We start from the raw sequence: 17,516 nt of genomic DNA on the forward strand, positions 1-17,516 counted from the left end.
ACAGAATGGACTTGAGGACATGGGGATGGGGGATGGTAAGCTGGGACGAAGTGAGAGAGTAGCACTGACATATATATACTACCAAATGTAAAATAGATAGCTAGTGGGAAGCAGCTGCATGGCACAGGGCGATCATCTTGGTGCTTTGTGACCACCTAGAGGGGTAGGATAGGGAGGGTGGGAGGGAGATGCAAGAGGGAGGGGATATGGGGATATATGTATACATATAGCCGATTCACTTTGTTATAAAGCAGAAACTAGCACACCATTGTAAAGCAATTATACTCCAATAAAGATGTTAAAAAATCATATATTATCTACTTTAGTTTTCATTACTAATTATGAGGTATTTTTATTTTTAAATTTACAGATTAACCTTATGATTGTTATGGCACTTTTTTTTACCAGCCTACCATCCTCCATTCTTCAGATCAGCAACAGCCATTGGAACACAACCTCCATTCCTTGTGTGACCTGATGTGTAAATTGACCTTGTTCTCAAATAATTGTGGATTATTGTGGTTATGATTTTGACCTGTTTGGTGGTTAGCTAGTGGATTGGCTCTGAGATTTGCCTTTATTTGCACCCTCCTGGAACTCTCTCAGGGCTGGAGTGACCTCTTGGTAAGTGTTTTTCAAAAGTATTTAAAAACATATATTATTACAGCCACCTGTGGCAAGGCAGAGCAGATGGGGCAAGATGCTCTAAGACAGACCTCAAAACCTGGGGAAAATGAGGCTGAGGAAGAATATACGTGGGAGAATGAGGGTTTTAAATGGCTTTTGTATCTGCTAGGGAATAAGAGGGCCACATCATGATCAGGGATGGATATATGACCATAAAAGACCTCAAGAGATCCTACAGTTAACTTCTGACTGACCTTTGAGCACTGAATAAACAGAAGAAAATGGCTAAGGCAGAGTTATAAGCATCTTGGCTAAGCATTGAAGGAGTGCTCTAGCTCAGAACCAATCTACATAGAACAAGAGAGTATTTTTTGCCTTATTTTGTTGTTTTAGGCTTCAGGAGTTTAAGGAGATCTCTGTTAGGTCATTGGCTGACTGCTAAGCCAATGGAATGGAGACTCAGTGACATCACAATGACAAGAAATACTGTCTTTGCAAAATAGTTTGGAAAAACCACTGAAAAAAATGGGTGACTGCAGACAACAAAAAAGCAACAGTGCAAAACCTGGTGGGAGTGGGTAGAGGAAGGAGGATCTGATATTCTAGAGTTATCTCATTATAATATTCAAATTCTCCAGTTTTTAACCAAAACAATTATGAGACAAGGAAAACAGGGCTCATTAATAAGAATCAAAGAAATTTCAGAAACCATTCTTGAGGAAGCACAGATATTGGACTTACAAATGTCTTATGCGCAAAGAGCTAAAGGAAACCATGGACACAAAATCAAAGGAAAACGGGAAAACTATTACAGAATATACTAATCTATATAATTAATAGAGAATATCAATAATGACATAAAAATTATTCAAAAAAAACCAAATAGGGCTTCCCTGGTGGTGCAGTGGTTGAGAATCCGCCTGCCAATGCAGGGGACACGGGTTTGAGCCCTGGTCTGGGAAGATCCCACAAGCCGCGGAGCAACTGGGCCTGTGAGCCACAACTACTGAGCCTGCGCGTCTGGAGCCTGTGCTCCACAACAAGAGAGGCCGCGATAGTGAGAGGCCCGCGCACCGCGATGAAGACTGGCCCCCGCTCGCCGCAACTAGAGAAAGCCCTCACACAGAAACAAAGACCCAACACAGCCAAAAATAAATAAATAAATTTATTTTTAAAAAAAACAAAAACAAATAGATATGCTAGAGCTGAGAAGTATAAAACTGAAATGAAAATCTCATTACAAGAGTCCAACGGTAGATCTGAGCAGACAAAAGAAAGAATCAACAAACTTGAAGATAGGCCAATTGAAACTATCTAGGCTGAGGAGCAGAAAGATAAAAGAATGAAAACAAAAAATAAATAGATAGTTAAAGGAAAATGGGAATTAAATCAAAATGATACACTAGAAATAGTCAATTAGAAAAAACAAAAAGCATTAATGAAAGAATTAAGGAACAAAAAAGATATAACATAAAGAAAGAAAACAGAAAAATGGCAGAAATAAATCCTTCCTTGCTAGTAATTACTATAAATATAAATTGATTAAACTCACAATTTAATGCATTATAAGGCAGAAATAGGCCTAATATTAAATATTTTCTCCAAAGATATATAAATAGCCAACAAGCCCATGAAAAGATGCCCAACATCCTTAGCCATTAAGCAAATGCAAATCTAAACCATACTAAGATAGTACTTCACACCCAGTAGGATAACTACAAAAAAATGGAAAACAGCAAGTGTTTGTGAGAATATGGAAAAAACTAGAACCCTTCTACACTGCTGGTGGGAATGTAAAATGATGCAGCCACTGCAGGAAACAGTTTGGCCATACCTATTTAAATTAAACAAAGAATTACCATGTGTTCCAGCAATTCCACTTCTGAGTATGTACTTAAAAGAACTGAAAACAGATGTTCAAACAAAAACTTGCACATGAATGTTCATAGCAGCACTTTAGCCAAATCAAGAAGTCAAGGAAATGACCCAAATGTCCATCAACTGATTAATGGATATGCCAAACATGGGATGTTCAGATAATGGAATATCATTCAGCCATAAAAAGGAATGAAGTACTGATACATACTACAGCATGAATGAACCTTCAAAACATTAGGCTAAGTGAAAGAAACCAGACACAAAAGGCCACATGTTTGGGATTCCATTTATATAAATATTAACAAATAGCAGATCCATAGAGACAGAAAACAGAGTAGTGCTTGTGAGGGCTTGGAGGTAGAATGTGATGAACAGAAATGCTTAATATGTATAAGGCTTCCTACTGGAGTGATGAAAAAATATTCTGGAACTAAATAGTGGTGATAGTTGTGCAACATTGTAAATGTACTAAGTGTCACTAAAGCTAAATTATATTATACATATTTTAACACAATAAAACAATTTAAACAAGTTAAAAGAAAGAACAATATAAATAATTTGGTAGTTTCTTAGAGGAAGGTAGCATGGAGATATCACAGACTCAGAATAAGAATACAAAATCAAGCCCTATTATTATTAGCTGCTACCACTTACTAATAAAATATTTTATGGGGATTAAGTAAAACAAAAATATATGAAAATTTACCAGTGTAGAACTTGACCCATGGAATGTTTTCCATACATATTGATTGAATCTAAACTTCTTTAGTTAAAGATATGTATTGTGGTGTTACTGCTTTGGGGGCATTTTTGTATAATTATCCAGTTATTTAATAGAGCATATTATACATGTCCTGGCTCTGGAGTCAGACTGACATTGCCCAAGTTCAAATCTGGGTTCTTTTACTCAGTAACCTTCAGACGTTTGCTTTACCTCTCTCTGCCTTAGTCTTCTCATTTATAAAGTGGAGATAATCATAGTATTTACATCCTGAGGAATGAGAATTATAGTAGTATATGTATGACAAATTTGTCACACAATTCTAGGCTCTGAAATCAGCACTCAATAAATGTTTTTCTTCTTATTATTATAAAAGTCAAAATTTTTATTGCTTTGTCCCACTTCTGCTTATTCATAAACAGAAAGAAAATAATTCACACCTTAAACAAATTTTTTATATTGAAGTATAGTTGATCTACAATGTTGTGTTAGTTTCAGGTGCACAGCAAAGTGATTCAGTTATATATATATATATATACACACACAAATACATATATATACATATATACATATATATTCTTTTTTCAGATTCTTTTCCATTATAGGTTATTACAAAATATTGAGTATAGTTCCCTGTGCTGTATAGTCGGTCCTTGTTGTTTATATATTTTTTATATACTAGTGTGTATCTATTAATCCCAAACTCCTAATTCATCCCTCCCAACACACTTTTTCCCCTTTGGTAACCATAAGATTGTTTTCTGTGTCCGTAATTCACACTTTGAATGAGAAGGTAGACGATGTCAATGAAACCATTTCTTTCCCGTTCTCATTTCAAACAGGAAATGTTGCTTCCAACTGGTTTCTACACTTTCTGTTTTGCTTCCTGACACTTACATCCTCCCCCGCCCCCAATTTTCTTCTTCATTAGAGTTGCAGTCCAGTGGTGTAGTCTGTCCAGATATTTATTTCCATTGCCTTTTAGGGCAATATGCATAATTGCTCGTTCTTGGGTTCCTGAACCAATGACCTTGCATTAACTCCATCTTGCTTGGGACAAATTCATAAATTGCTGCTTTTTTAGGAGAAAAGATAAGACATGTTGAACTCCTAGACCTTTTAGTCCTGAAATTAATTCTTTGGTTTTATTAAAAACTTTTGGCAAATTCAAAATTTTCTAGTTGGGGAAAAAAAAAGATACCTCAGGTGCCCAGAATAGCCTACTTATATCATCCCTACCATCTAGGAGTCATGTAGAACTAGACCATAAATCAGAACAATTTGTATCACAAAGGTAGGAGTACAAATCCTCATGTTGTCGAAAAGCAATTTCTCAATTGGCCAAGTGAGAAAATAATTCAATAATGCATAGGAACTTGTTGAAATCTGTCCCCTCACTAGACTCCTTGCTGAGAAATATATTTAGAAAGTTCTAAGAAAACAAAAAGCTTGTCAGTACATACCTGGGGAAAAACTATAACAGAAATATAAAGTTTTAGCATGCTCCAGACACACAAGTTTGAATATTCAGTAGTTGACTAACATATTCTTGAATTTTACTCTAAGTAATTATTTAAGCAGCTAAACTGTTTACAATTGTTTAAAAAATAGGGACATAAGAATAAAATACAAAGTTATATGAGAAAAACTGATACATAACAAATCTGTCACTTTATCCAGCTTCACCAATTATCACTTCACGCCCATTTTGTTTCACCTCTACTCCCATCATCTTTTATCTCTCATATTTTATTGATGCAAATTCTAGCCTTCAAGTTATTTCATTAAAAGTATTTTATTATGTAACTCTAGAAGATATGGGGGATGTGACCAAGCAGAGTAAGAAAACCCTGAGCTCACCTCCCACAGGCACACCAAAATTACAACTATTTACAGAGCAACTATCTATGAGAATGACTGGAAGCCTAGCAGAAAAGACTTTCCGTAACTAAAGATATAAAGATATAAAGAAGGAACCACAATTTTCCGTAGACTGGGATACTTTCATAATGACAAATACTAAACTGCTTGGAAGCCAACAGACAACAAGCAAACATTGGAATTACTGGATACTTTGGGTTGTATAGTCATATTAATATGGGTAGGATTACAAAATTTTATACACACACACAAATACACATATTCCTCCCTTGGTATCTGTGGGAGATCGGTTCCAAGATCCACCATGGATACCAGAATCCATGTATGGTGAAGTCCCATAGTCAGCCCTCAGTGGTTCCAAATTCTCAGATTCAACCAACCATAGATCACGTGGTACTGTTTTTACTTTTTGAAAAAAATCCACATATAAGTGGACCCATGTCATTCTGATCAAGGGTCAACTGTATATATACACATATATGTGTGTATATATATATATATATATTTTGCTTTTGCAGTGAGTGTTAACATGTGAACAATATATATTCCCACATAAACAATATTCAGGCTTATATCTCAGTTCTGTTCAACAAATATTTATTGTGTTTACTATGTTCCAGTTGTCTTCTAAAATGGGGACCCAAGAGTGAGCAAAACACATAAAAATTCCTTCACTTTTACAGCTTACTTACCACAGGGAGCTTTACATCCTAGAATCAACAAATAAATTCAAGGAATAAAAGGAATGGAAAGAGAGCCAGACAGAAATACTACAAGAAAAGAAAATTATAGACCAATATCCCTGATGAACATAGATGCAAAATCCTCAAAAAAGTATTAGCAAATCAAATTCAACAGTACACTGAAAGGATCATACACCACAATTAAGTGGGATTTATTCCGGGGATGCAAGGATGATTCAACATTCACAAATGAAAAACTGGGATACACCACATTAAAAAAGTGAAGGATAAAAATTATATAATCATCTTAATAGATGCAGAAAAAGCATTTGACCAAATTTAACATCCTTTCCCGATAACAACTATCAACAAACTGGGTATAGAGGGAACATATCTCAACATAATAAAGACAGTCTATGACAAAACCACAGCTAACATCATGCTCAATGGTGAAATACTGGGAGCTTTATCTCTAAGATCAGGAAAAAGACAAGGATGCTCACTCTCACCACTTTTATATTCAACATAGTACTGGAAGTCCTAGCCAGGGCAGTTACGCAAGAAAAAGAAATAAACAGCATCCAAATTGGAAAGGAAGAATTAAAACTGTCTCCATTTGCAGATGGCATGATATTATTTAGAAAAAACTCTAAAGGCTCCAACAAAAAGCTGTTAGAACTGATCAGTGATTTCACTAATATTGCAGGATACAAAATCTATATACAAAAGTAAGTTGCTTCTTCAACTGACAAAGAATTAATCTCCAAAATATACAAGCAGCTCATGCAGCTCACTATCAAAAAAACAAACAACCCAATCCAAAAATGGGCAGAAGATCTAAATAGACATTTCTCCAAAGAAGATATACAGATTGCCAACAAACACATGAAAGGATGCTCAACATCACTAATTATTAGAGAAATGCAAATCAAAACTACAATGAGGTATCACCTCACATCAGGTATCACCTGATGGTCAGAATGGCCATCATTAAAAAATCTACAAACAATAAATGCTGGAGAGGGTGTGGAGAAAAGGGAACCCTCTTGCACTGTTGTGGGATTGTAACTTGATACAGCCAATATGGAGAACAGTATGGAGGTTCCTTAAAAAAACTAAAAATAGAACTACCATATGAACCAGTAATCCCACTACTGGGCATATACCCTGAGAATACCATAATTCAAAAAGAGTCATGTACCACAATGTTCATTGCAGCACTATTTACAATAGCCAGGACATGGAAGCAACCTAAGTGTCTATCAACAGATGAATGGATAAGGAAGATGTGGCACATATTTATAATGAAATATTACTTATGATTACTTTATCAATTTTGTTTATCTTCTCAAAGAACCAGCTTTTAGTTTTATTGATTTTTGCTATTGTTTCCTTCATTTCTTTTTCATTTATTTCTGACCTGATCTTTATGATTTCTTTCCTTCTGCTAGCTTTAGGGTTTTTTTGTTCTTCTTTCTCTAATTGCTTTAGGTGCAAGGTTAGGTTGTTTATTCGAGATGTTTCCTGTTTCTTGAGGTAGGCTTGTATTGCTATAAACTTCCCTCTTAGCACTGCTTTTGCTGCGTCCCATAGGTTTTGGGTCGTCGTATCTCCATTGTCATTTGTTTCTAGGTATTTTTTGATTTCCCCTTTGATTTCTTCAGTGATCACTTCGTTATTAAGTAGTGTATTGTGTAGCCTCCATGTGTTTGTATTTTTTACACATCTTTTCCTGTAATTGATATCTAGTCTCATAGCGTTGTGGTCGGAAAAGATACTTGATACGATTTCAATTTGCTTAAATTTACCAAGGCTTGATTTGTGACCCAAGATATGATCTATCCTGGAGAATGTTCCATGAGCACTTGAGAAAAAGGTGTATTCTGTTGTTTTTGGGTGGAATGTCCTATAAATATCAATTAAGTCCATCTTGTTTAATGTATCATTTAAAGCTTGTGTTTCCTTATTTATTTTCATTTTGGATGATCTGTCCATTGGTGAAAGTGGGGTGTTAAAGTCCCCTACTATGATTGTGTTGCTGTCAATTTCCCCTTTTATGGCTGTTAGTATTTGCCTTATGTATTGAGGTGCTCCTATGTTGGGTGCATAAATATTTACAATTGTTATACCTTCTTCTTGGATCGATCCCTTGATCATTATATAGTGTCCTTCTTTGTCTCTTGTAATAGTCTTTATTTTAAAGTCTATTTTGTCTGATATGAGAATTGCTACTCCAGCTTTCTTTTGATTTCCATTTGCATGGAATATCTTTTTCCATCCCCTCACTTTCAGTCTTTATGTGTCCCTAGGTCTGAAGTTGCTCTCTTGTAGACAGCATATATATGGGTCTTGTTTTTGTATCCATTCAGCCAGTCTGTGTCTTTTGGTGGGAGCATTTAATCCATTTACATTCAAGGTAATTATCGATATGTATGTTCCTATTCCCATTTTCTTAAATGTTTTGGGTTTGTTATTGTAGGTGTTTTCCTTCTCTTGTGTTTCTTGCCTAGAGAAGTTCCTTTGGCATTTGTTGTAAAGCTGGTTTGGTGGTGCTGAACTCTCTCAGCTTTTGCTTGTCTGTAAAGGTTTTAATTTCTCCATCAAATCTGAATGAGATCCTTGCTGGGTAGAGTAACCTTGGTTGTAGGTTTTTCTCCTTCATCACTTTAAGTATATCCTGCCACTCTCTTCTGGCTTGCAGAGTTTCTGCTGAAAGATCAGCTGTTAACCTTATGGGGATTCCCTTGTGTGTTATTTGTTGTTTTTCCCTTGCTGCTTTTAATATGTTTTCTTTATATTTAATTTTTGACAGTTTGATTAATATGTGTCTTGGCGTGTTTCTCCTTGGGTTTATCCTGTATGGGACTCTCTGTGCTTCCTGGACTTGATTAACTATTTCCTTTCCCATATTAGGGAAGTTTTCAACTATAATCTCTTCAAATATTTTCTCAGTCCCTTTCTTTTTCTCTTCTTCTTCTGGGACCCCTATAATTCGAATGTTGGTGCGTTTAATGTTGTCCCAGAGGTCTCTGAGACTGTCCTCAGTTCTTTTCATTCTTTTTTCTTTATCCTGCTCTGCAGTAGTTATTTCCACCATTTTATCTTCCAGATCACTTATCCTTTCTTCTGCCTCAGTTATTCTGCTATTGATCCCATCTAGAGTATTTTTAATTTCATTTATTGTGTTTTTCATCGTTGCTTGGTTCCTCTTTAGTTCTTCTACGTCCTTGTTAAATGTTTCTTGCATTTTGTCTATTCTATTTCCAAGATTTTGGATCATCCTTACTATCATTATTCTGAATTCTTTTTCAGGTAGACTACCTATTTCCTCTTCATTTGTTAGGTCTGGTGTGTTTTGACCCTGCTCCTTCATCTGCTATGTGTTTTTCTGTCGTCTCATTTTGCTTATCTTACTGTGTTTGGGGTCTCCTTTTCACAGGCTGCAGGTTCGTAGTTCCCATTGTTTTTGGTATCTGTCCCCAGTGGCTAAGGTTGGTTCAGTGGGTTGTGTAGGCTTCCTGGTGGAGGGGACTATTGCCTGTGTTCTGGTGGATGAGGTTGAATCTTGTCTTTCTGGTGGGCACGTCCACGTCTGGTGGTGTGTTTTGGGGTGTCTGTGGCCTTATGATTTTAGGTAGCCTCCCTGCTAATGGATGGGGCTGTGTTCCTGTCTTGCTAGTTGTTTGGCATAGGGTGTCCAGCCCTGTAGCTTGCTGGTCGTTGAGTGAAGCTGGGTCTTGATGTTGAGATGGAGATCTCTGAGAGATTTTTGCCGTTTGGTATTACGTGGAGCTGGTAGGTCTCTTGTGGACCAGTGTCCTGAAGTTGGCTCTCCCACCTCAGAGGCACAGCCCTGATGCCTGGCTGGAGCACCAAGAGCCTTTCATCCACACAGCTCAGAATATAAGGGAGAAAAAAATAGAAAGAAAAAAAGAGGATAAAATAAAATAAAATAAAGCTATTATAATAAAAAATAAGAAAAAAAATTATTAAGAGTAAATGTATTCAGAAAAAAATTTTTTTTTAATTTTTAAAAATAGATTTATTAATTTTTTATAGTAAAAAATAAGAAAAAAATTTTTAAGAAAAAAATTTATTAAGAAAAAAAAATTTTAATTTTTTAAAATAAAAAATATGAAAAAACTTATTAAAATTTTTTTTAATTTCTAAAAATAGAAAATACGGAAAAAATTATTAAGAAAACATATTAGGAAAAAAAAATTTTTTTAAGTAAAAAAAAAAAAAAATGGACGGACGTAACCCTAGGACTGATGGTGAAAGCAAAGCTATACAGATAAAATCTCACCCAGAAGCATACACATATACACTCACAAAAAAAGGAATAGGGGAAATTAATATATCCTGCTCCTAAAGTCCACCTTTTGAATTTGGGATGATTCGTTGTCTATTCAGGTATTCAACAGATGCAGGCACATCAAGTTGTTTGTGGAGCTTTAATCCGCTGCTTCTGAGGCTGCTGGGGGAGATTTCCCTTTCTCTTCTTTGTTCGTACAGCTCCCAGCGTTCAGCTTTGGATTTGGACCCGCCTCTGCATGTACGTCGCCTGAGGGCGTCCGTTCCCCGCCCAGACAGAACGGGGTTAAAGGAGCAGCTGCTTTGGGGGCTCTGGCTCACTCAGGCCGGGGGAGGGAGTGGTACGGAGGAGGCGGGGCGAGCCTGCGGCGTCAGAGGCGTCGTGACATTGCAGCAGCCTGAGGCGCGCCGTGTGTTCTCCCGGGGAAGTTGTCCCCAGATCACGGGAGCCTGGCAGTGGAGAGCTGCACCGGCTCTCGGGAGGGGCAGTGTGGAGAGTGACCTGTGCTCGCACACAGGCTTCTTGGTGGCGGCAGCAGCAGCCTTAGCGTTTCCTACCAGTCTCTGGTGTCCGCGCTGATGCCGCGGCTCACGCCCGTCTCTGGGGTCCGCGCTGTTAGCCGCGGCTCGCGCCCGCCTCTGGAGTTCGTCTAGGCGGCGCTCTGAATCCCCTCTCCTTGCGCGCCGCAAAACAAAGAGGCAAGAAAAAGTCTCTTGCCTCTTCGGCAGCTGCAGACTTTTTCCCGGACTCCCTCCCGGCTAGCACCAAAGCCCGAGCCTCAGCTCCCAGCCCCTGCCCGCCCCGGCGGGTGAGCAGACAAGCCTCTCGGGCTGGTGAGTGCTGGTTGGCGCCGAGCCTCTGTGCGGGAGTCTCTCCGCTTTGCCCTCCGCACCCCTGTGGCTGCGCTCTCCTCCGTGGCTCCGAAGCTTCCCCCCTCTGCCACCCGCAGTCTCTGCCCACAAAGGGGCTTCCTAGTGCCTGGAAACCTTTCCTCCTTCACGGCTCCCTCCCACTGGCGCAGGTCCCGTCATAATTCTTTTGTCTCTGTTATTTCTTTTTTCTTTTGCCCTACCCAAGTACGTGGGGATTTTCTTGCCTTTTGGGAGGTCTGACGTCTTCTGCCAGCGTTCAGTGGGTGTTCTGTAGGAGCAGTTCCACGTGTAGATGTATTTCTACTGTATCTGTGGGAAGGAAGGTGATCTCCGCGTCTTACTCTTCCGCCATCTTGCCCCTACTCTCCCTTTTTTTTTTGATAATGTTAAGTTTATGTCCTAAAGTTTTTCTCCTATATCATCATCTAGGAGCTTTGCTTTGTCTTTTACAGTTAGATATAAACTCCCCTTAGAATTATTATATTATATATATATATATATATATATGTATATATATATATATATATATAGTTTTAATTATTCTGTGAGGCAGGGGTCAATTGAAAAATATTATTTTATTATTGCTCTACAGTGCCACCTTTGTCATAAATTATATAAATGGGCCTGTTTGTAGCTCTCCATTTCCATTCTATCAGTCAATTTGTCTATGTTTATGCCAATACCATACAGTCTAAAAGTCTTATAGTAGAGTGAGTTCTATCACGTCAATCTTCTTCAGCAGTGTCTTGGTTATTCTATCTTTGAATTTCCATATAAATTTGAGAATCACTTTGCAAATTCTATTTTTAAAAATCTTTCTGTTGGGTTTTGATTTTGCATATAACTTATAAAAAATTTAAGGAGAATTTATATATTTACAATATTGAGTCTTCCAATCCATAAATTGGTATCCCCCTTCATTTGTATAAGTCTTAGTATACAAAGAACATTATACAGTTTTCTGTATAGAGATCTTTTCTATCTTTTATTGATTTTTCCTGAGTCTTAGCTTGAGTTCATACAGAAGCAGAACTTGAGACAAGGATTCAAATTGGAAGAGTTTATTTGGAAGGAGAGATCCCAGAAAACACCAGCAGGAAACTGAAAGTGAGTTAGGTAAGGAAATAAGCCAATAAGGGGTGTAACCAAAGGTTACAACTGTGGACAACTGGGGATAATCTTACTGAGAAATGGTATAAAATATGCTCCAAGGTTATCCCAATTAATGGAAGAGGAAGAGGAAAAGGACGGTTCTAGCCATCCTTGTGCATCAGTCAAGCTAGCTCTTGAATGCAACCACCATTCCATTCCATAAAAGGAAACATTAGGTAAGCTTTTGCAAGTGACCATAGTACACAGCACCATTAGAATATAGAAATGAGTGCTCAGAAAATATGGGATGGCCACAGACCATGTCTGCAACAATCAAACTATTGCTTCTTACCCTCCTCCTATTAGAGCTTGAAGAACGCTACCATAATGGGACTGTCCAAGACATGTGATAAGACCGCTTGTACCACAACCAAAACCAATTGCAGAGCCTTTTGGGGCCCACTCAAAATCGGCATCCTTCTGTGTAATCTAAGTGGAACAGAGCAGTGTGTTATGTACTGTCTCCAAAATCAAAAGAGGTCGATAAGACTCTGATAGAATGTGCAATTTGCGGTTATTGTTACTTACTTTGCAGAGCATATGTAGACATGACTCAGACAAATGAACACCCCGAAATTTTACTAAGGTGTCAGGCCCCGAGTCTTTATAGTGTTTATTCTACACCCTTCAGCACACAAGTATTTATCACAGTATTCAGATCAATTGCAATTTCCTGCTCACTAATTTTTTTAAATTTAATGTGATTCAAGGTCCTTTCAGATCATGTTGTGATACAGAGCTGAAGAGTTAACATAGCTCTGGGACAATATGATAATTGGTATCCTGCAATTCTTGCCAGCTGAATGTGAGCTGTTTCTAATTCTATTTCTTGATAGGAATTATAAATAAGCCATTTGGCAGATAGATAGCCACAAACTAACTACTGTACGCTATTCTGATCTGTTCGAGTAGAGATACAATATCTAGCACTGTGATTAAAGCTACCATTTGGTTAAGTATAGAGTAATCAACCACCATCTACCATTATCCATCTTAATTTTTTTTGTAGGATCAAGACTGGCAAATTAAACAAGATACGATGTGGACTACCGCTCCTGAATTTAATGTATTTGAGGATGAAAGTAATATCGGTCATTTTACCTATGATACAGCATTGCTTCTGGCTTATTGCCTTAATTTGGGAGTGGGAGAGGGTACAGTTTTGGGGCTTCCACTTGTTTTCCAATTATTACGGTTCTTATTCCACAGGTCAGGGAATCAAAATGAGTGATTAATATAACTGATTTTATAACAATCACAAATGTACACTGAGGGACCAATAAAATGATCACAGAGTAGATATAGAGATCTATTAACTCCATCTAACAGAAGGACCATGACAATGTGTGGGTTTTCAGGTATCCATGTCACCTTAACCCTTGTATCCAATAGCCTTCAAAGGACCTGGGTATTATCTTTTCTTCGGGATAAAGAACTCTGTTAAATAGTCATTGTTTACTTTGGGGGAAGGGTTGGGGGAGAATTGTAAATAATTGGAGGAACTATAAATATTTGCTATATCATTGATGGGCCCTTCTTCAAGGGGACCCACTTTCACTTTCAACCATAAGTTCTGGGTCTGAAAAACACCTTAAGTTTGGAAATAAAGCAAAGGATCATAATTTTCCATTATGGTAGCCAGCATCAGTGTCCTACCTACCTTTAACCTTTTTGGTTATATATTTCAATCAATATCTTTATTGATTCCCACATCTATCTCACCCACAGGAATGTCATCATTTTTTAACCATTGGCACAGAGCCCTGGTGAGTCCAGCCCCATGATCGACATTCTGGCCTTGCTGCAAATTGTAGTAATTATATTTATTTTGCCTCCCACAATTTAATTCTGCTACTCCAAGTGCTGCTGTCATTGACTCTGTAACAGTATTTCCTACTAATAACACTGATCTACAGAGTATACACACCATAAAGCATTGCAACAATACCTCTACTTCCTGACTAGTGATAAGAGGATTTCTTATCACTGTAGTGAGAAGAATATCATCTGAAAATACAGTCAGTCACATGGTGGATTCTCCAGCCATACATAATAAATCAGATGAGGAGTTTCCATATTCTCTAGTCAGGAAAAAGCAGCTTTCCTCTACCAAGGGGCTGATATTCTCTCATAAGATCTCAGAATGTTCAATAGAATCTAGGGACTAATGATTGTCAGGAACATCTATCCAAATATCCCCAAACTTATCTAGACTGCCTCTCACAGTCTTGTCAAGACAGTGAATCAGCCTGTGTATTCTCACTACTCTCCAAATCAGACTTTGAGCATTCTTTTCAGTACAGTCTGCTCTCCATTTGCAGGACATGATGCTCTCTCTAAATGCTGCCATAAAGACCTTCTGATATTTACACTGTATCCTGAGTTGATTGCTGATTGTCCTAAACATCAGTAGGGAGGAAAGCTAATCATTTTACTCCTTCAGTGTTTCACTGTCAGTTAACAACCACCCACTAACTCCACAATCCTTATAATTACTATTGCTCCATATCTGTCAAATGCTGCAGACATTGCTTAAGCCAAAGTGTTCCCTGTCACCTATATGCCATCTTAACTTACTAAAGATAAGTGTCTTAGTAATTATGATCCTACAGTATACAGAAATTATTCTTATTCCACTCACCACTAGCAATGAGTACTTGTAGTCATTGGGCTAATATATGACCCAAATTCTAGCATTATATATAGAGGGTCTGTTCTTAATTGTCCTTCTTTGATTCCCCCAGAAACGGACCCCAAAACAAAGATTCAAGTGCAAAGAAAATTGATTTGTGAGGAAATCCCAGGAACTTGGCTGAGGAGTAGGGAACGGAGACAGGGAAGGAAGCCAATAGAGGATACATTATTTAAGCAAGTTACTAGTATGGGCAACTAGAACTTAATTCCACAAGTGAACTCTGAGAGAAAATTTAGGATGCACCTCCCACTTACCTCAACTAAGAGTCAAACACTCTGGGGTAGTTAACTATCATATATTCTAATCCATCATCAGTTGAGGGCTTTTTCCAGTGCTATTAACTTTCTGGCACTTCTGGTTTTCCTTCCAGTTGGACCGTAAGGCTCCTGCGTCCAGACAATGGTCCTCAGTCAAGGAACTGCAGATGTTACCAATATGCAACCTTCAGAGTATAGAAGCGAATGAATCAATATAGGGTGGGATGACAGATTCTGCTACAAGAGGTATGAAATACTTTTTTAACTTTTTATTTTGAAACAATCTTAGACTTAAAGAATTTTTTAAATAGCAATATAAAGTTTCATACATACTTCACTCACACTCTCCACATGTTAATATTCTACCACATTGGTTTTATCAGGAGAGAAACTAATAAAAAGAGAAAGAGAGATACCAAAAGTAAGAATCCTTGAGTCCAAGCTGCAGACATCATGCCCTTTCTCTCCAAATATTTCAATTCTAAAATATAAATACTCTTTTAAATAACCACTGCACAAGTTAATATGGTATAATTGATATAGTACAATGATCTACCCTACAGATCATATAAAAATTTTGACAATTGTCCCATTGATTTCCTTTATATCAAAAAATAATATTGCATTATTTGTTATAGTTCCTTAATCTCCTTGTTATAATTCCTTAATTTCCTTGAAGCTGGAAATATACTTTAGTCTATTTTTGTCTTTCATGACCTTGACATTTTTGAAGAGGTATACATTTAATTCATAGAAAGTTCCCCAATTTCAGTATGTCTAAAGTTTCCTCATAATTAGATTCAGTTTATGCATTTTTAGCAGGAATATCAACCATAGAAATGATGCTGTGCCCTCAGCACAACATGTCAGGGGGGCATATGTTAATCTATTTGTGCCATTACTGGTGATGCTAACTTTGACCACTTGGTTGAGGTGGCATCTGCCAGGTTTTCCCATTATAACAATACTGTTTTTTCCTCTTTTAATTATTATATATACTGTTGGAAGGTGCTTTTGAAATTATATGGATATCTTTTTTCTCATCAAACTTTCACTTTCTAGTTTTAGCAAGTACTTTCCTATTACTACAATACTGGTTGCCAAATGGTGATTTTTTTAATCCCATCATTTCTTCTGCAATTAATACTCGGCATTCTACTGTAAGGAAAATATGTTTTCTCTACATTTAATTTATTCATTTATTATTATTAATATGGACTCATTAATACTAATTTTATTCTATAACGATCCATTAATATAATTATTTATTTTGATGTTCAAATTGATCCTGATTTGATCAATGGTAGCCCTTTCACATTGACTTCTGTGCCTTTTGACATGCCCCGATCATTTTAATTGCTTCCTTGTTTTCTGATAAAGCAAGATGTTCCAGGTTAATCATGAACTCTCCCAGGCCCAGCCCTGGAATCAGCCATGTTTCCAATGAGCTTGGATGTCTTATAGCAGAGAATGGAGTTCAGAATTCAAAATCTCTCTCTCTCTCTCTCTCCTTTTCATTCTATCTACTTATCAATCTAAGCATGAATTCATACGGATACTGAAAATTTCAATTAACTGTCACAAGATTCATTCTAGCCTTTGCATATTTCTAATCCCCTTTTCTGACAGTGAGAAATCTGGCTCCTTCTATATAAAAATATATGTTCCTCCTTAGAATACACATTTAATTTGAGAATCCCTAACCCATATCTCTATGTAAAACACACCTATTTAAAAATTTGATATTGTTTACAGTTTGATTCATTTTTTAGTTCCGTGGTATATAGTCAAAGTATTTGTTCTAGTGTTAACTTAGGCAAGTCTTTCCTTCATCCTTTACAGATGTGGCTAATCTATACATTGGAAACTGAATCTGATTCATCTGTTTCTGTTTGTAATCCATTGTTGATTTAATTTCTTTAAAAAATATAACTTGGCTTTAGTAGTCAAAACTGTACAAAAAGTTTCACTCAGAGGAGTGAGTGAGCACCCTCGCCTCTGCCCCTTGTTCCTCTAGGCTTCCACCTCATTTCTACACATCTTCTATGGACAACCAAGCTCATGTTTTTGACTTCCTGTTTCTGGCTTTTGTTTTGTTTGCAAAAATGAATAAATATGTGTATATTTCCTTATCCTCACCTTTTTCTTATGCTTTTCTTTTTTTATTTAAAATTTATTCTGAAAATTTCTCTATATCAGTCAGTACTTTTTCTCATTGTCTAATTTCCATTGTGGTTTTATTTAACCTTTGGTTTTTTAGCCTTTTATCACAATTTCAAAACATTGGGGATTTGGGATTTATTTTCTGATTATCTTTTTGGTAATTGATTTCTACATTAATTACATAATAGTTAGAGGATATATAGTCTGTGGGATTTTAATCTTCTGAAATATGTCAAAACTGTTTTGTCGTGAAGTATGTATGGTCAATTCTG

The 17,516-nt window shown here is 37.0% G+C and overlaps 1 long non-coding RNA gene across 2 annotated transcripts in view; it reads right to left on the reverse strand.

The window, feature by feature from the left end:
• Positions 1–15,261, reverse strand: part of LOC132370498 (uncharacterized) — a 132,431-nt gene extending 117,170 nt beyond the window's left edge. For both annotated transcript variants that reach the window (XR_009504591.1, XR_009504592.1), the window contains exon 1: positions 15,079–15,261. This is a non-coding gene — a long non-coding RNA (uncharacterized LOC132370498). The remainder of the gene's footprint in view (positions 1–15,078) is intronic.
• Between the last annotated feature and the right edge of the window lie 2,255 nt (positions 15,262–17,516).

This window comes from Balaenoptera ricei, chromosome 8 (assembly GCF_028023285.1).
Source record: "Balaenoptera ricei isolate mBalRic1 chromosome 8, mBalRic1.hap2, whole genome shotgun sequence".
NCBI lineage: Eukaryota > Metazoa > Chordata > Mammalia > Artiodactyla > Balaenopteridae > Balaenoptera > Balaenoptera ricei.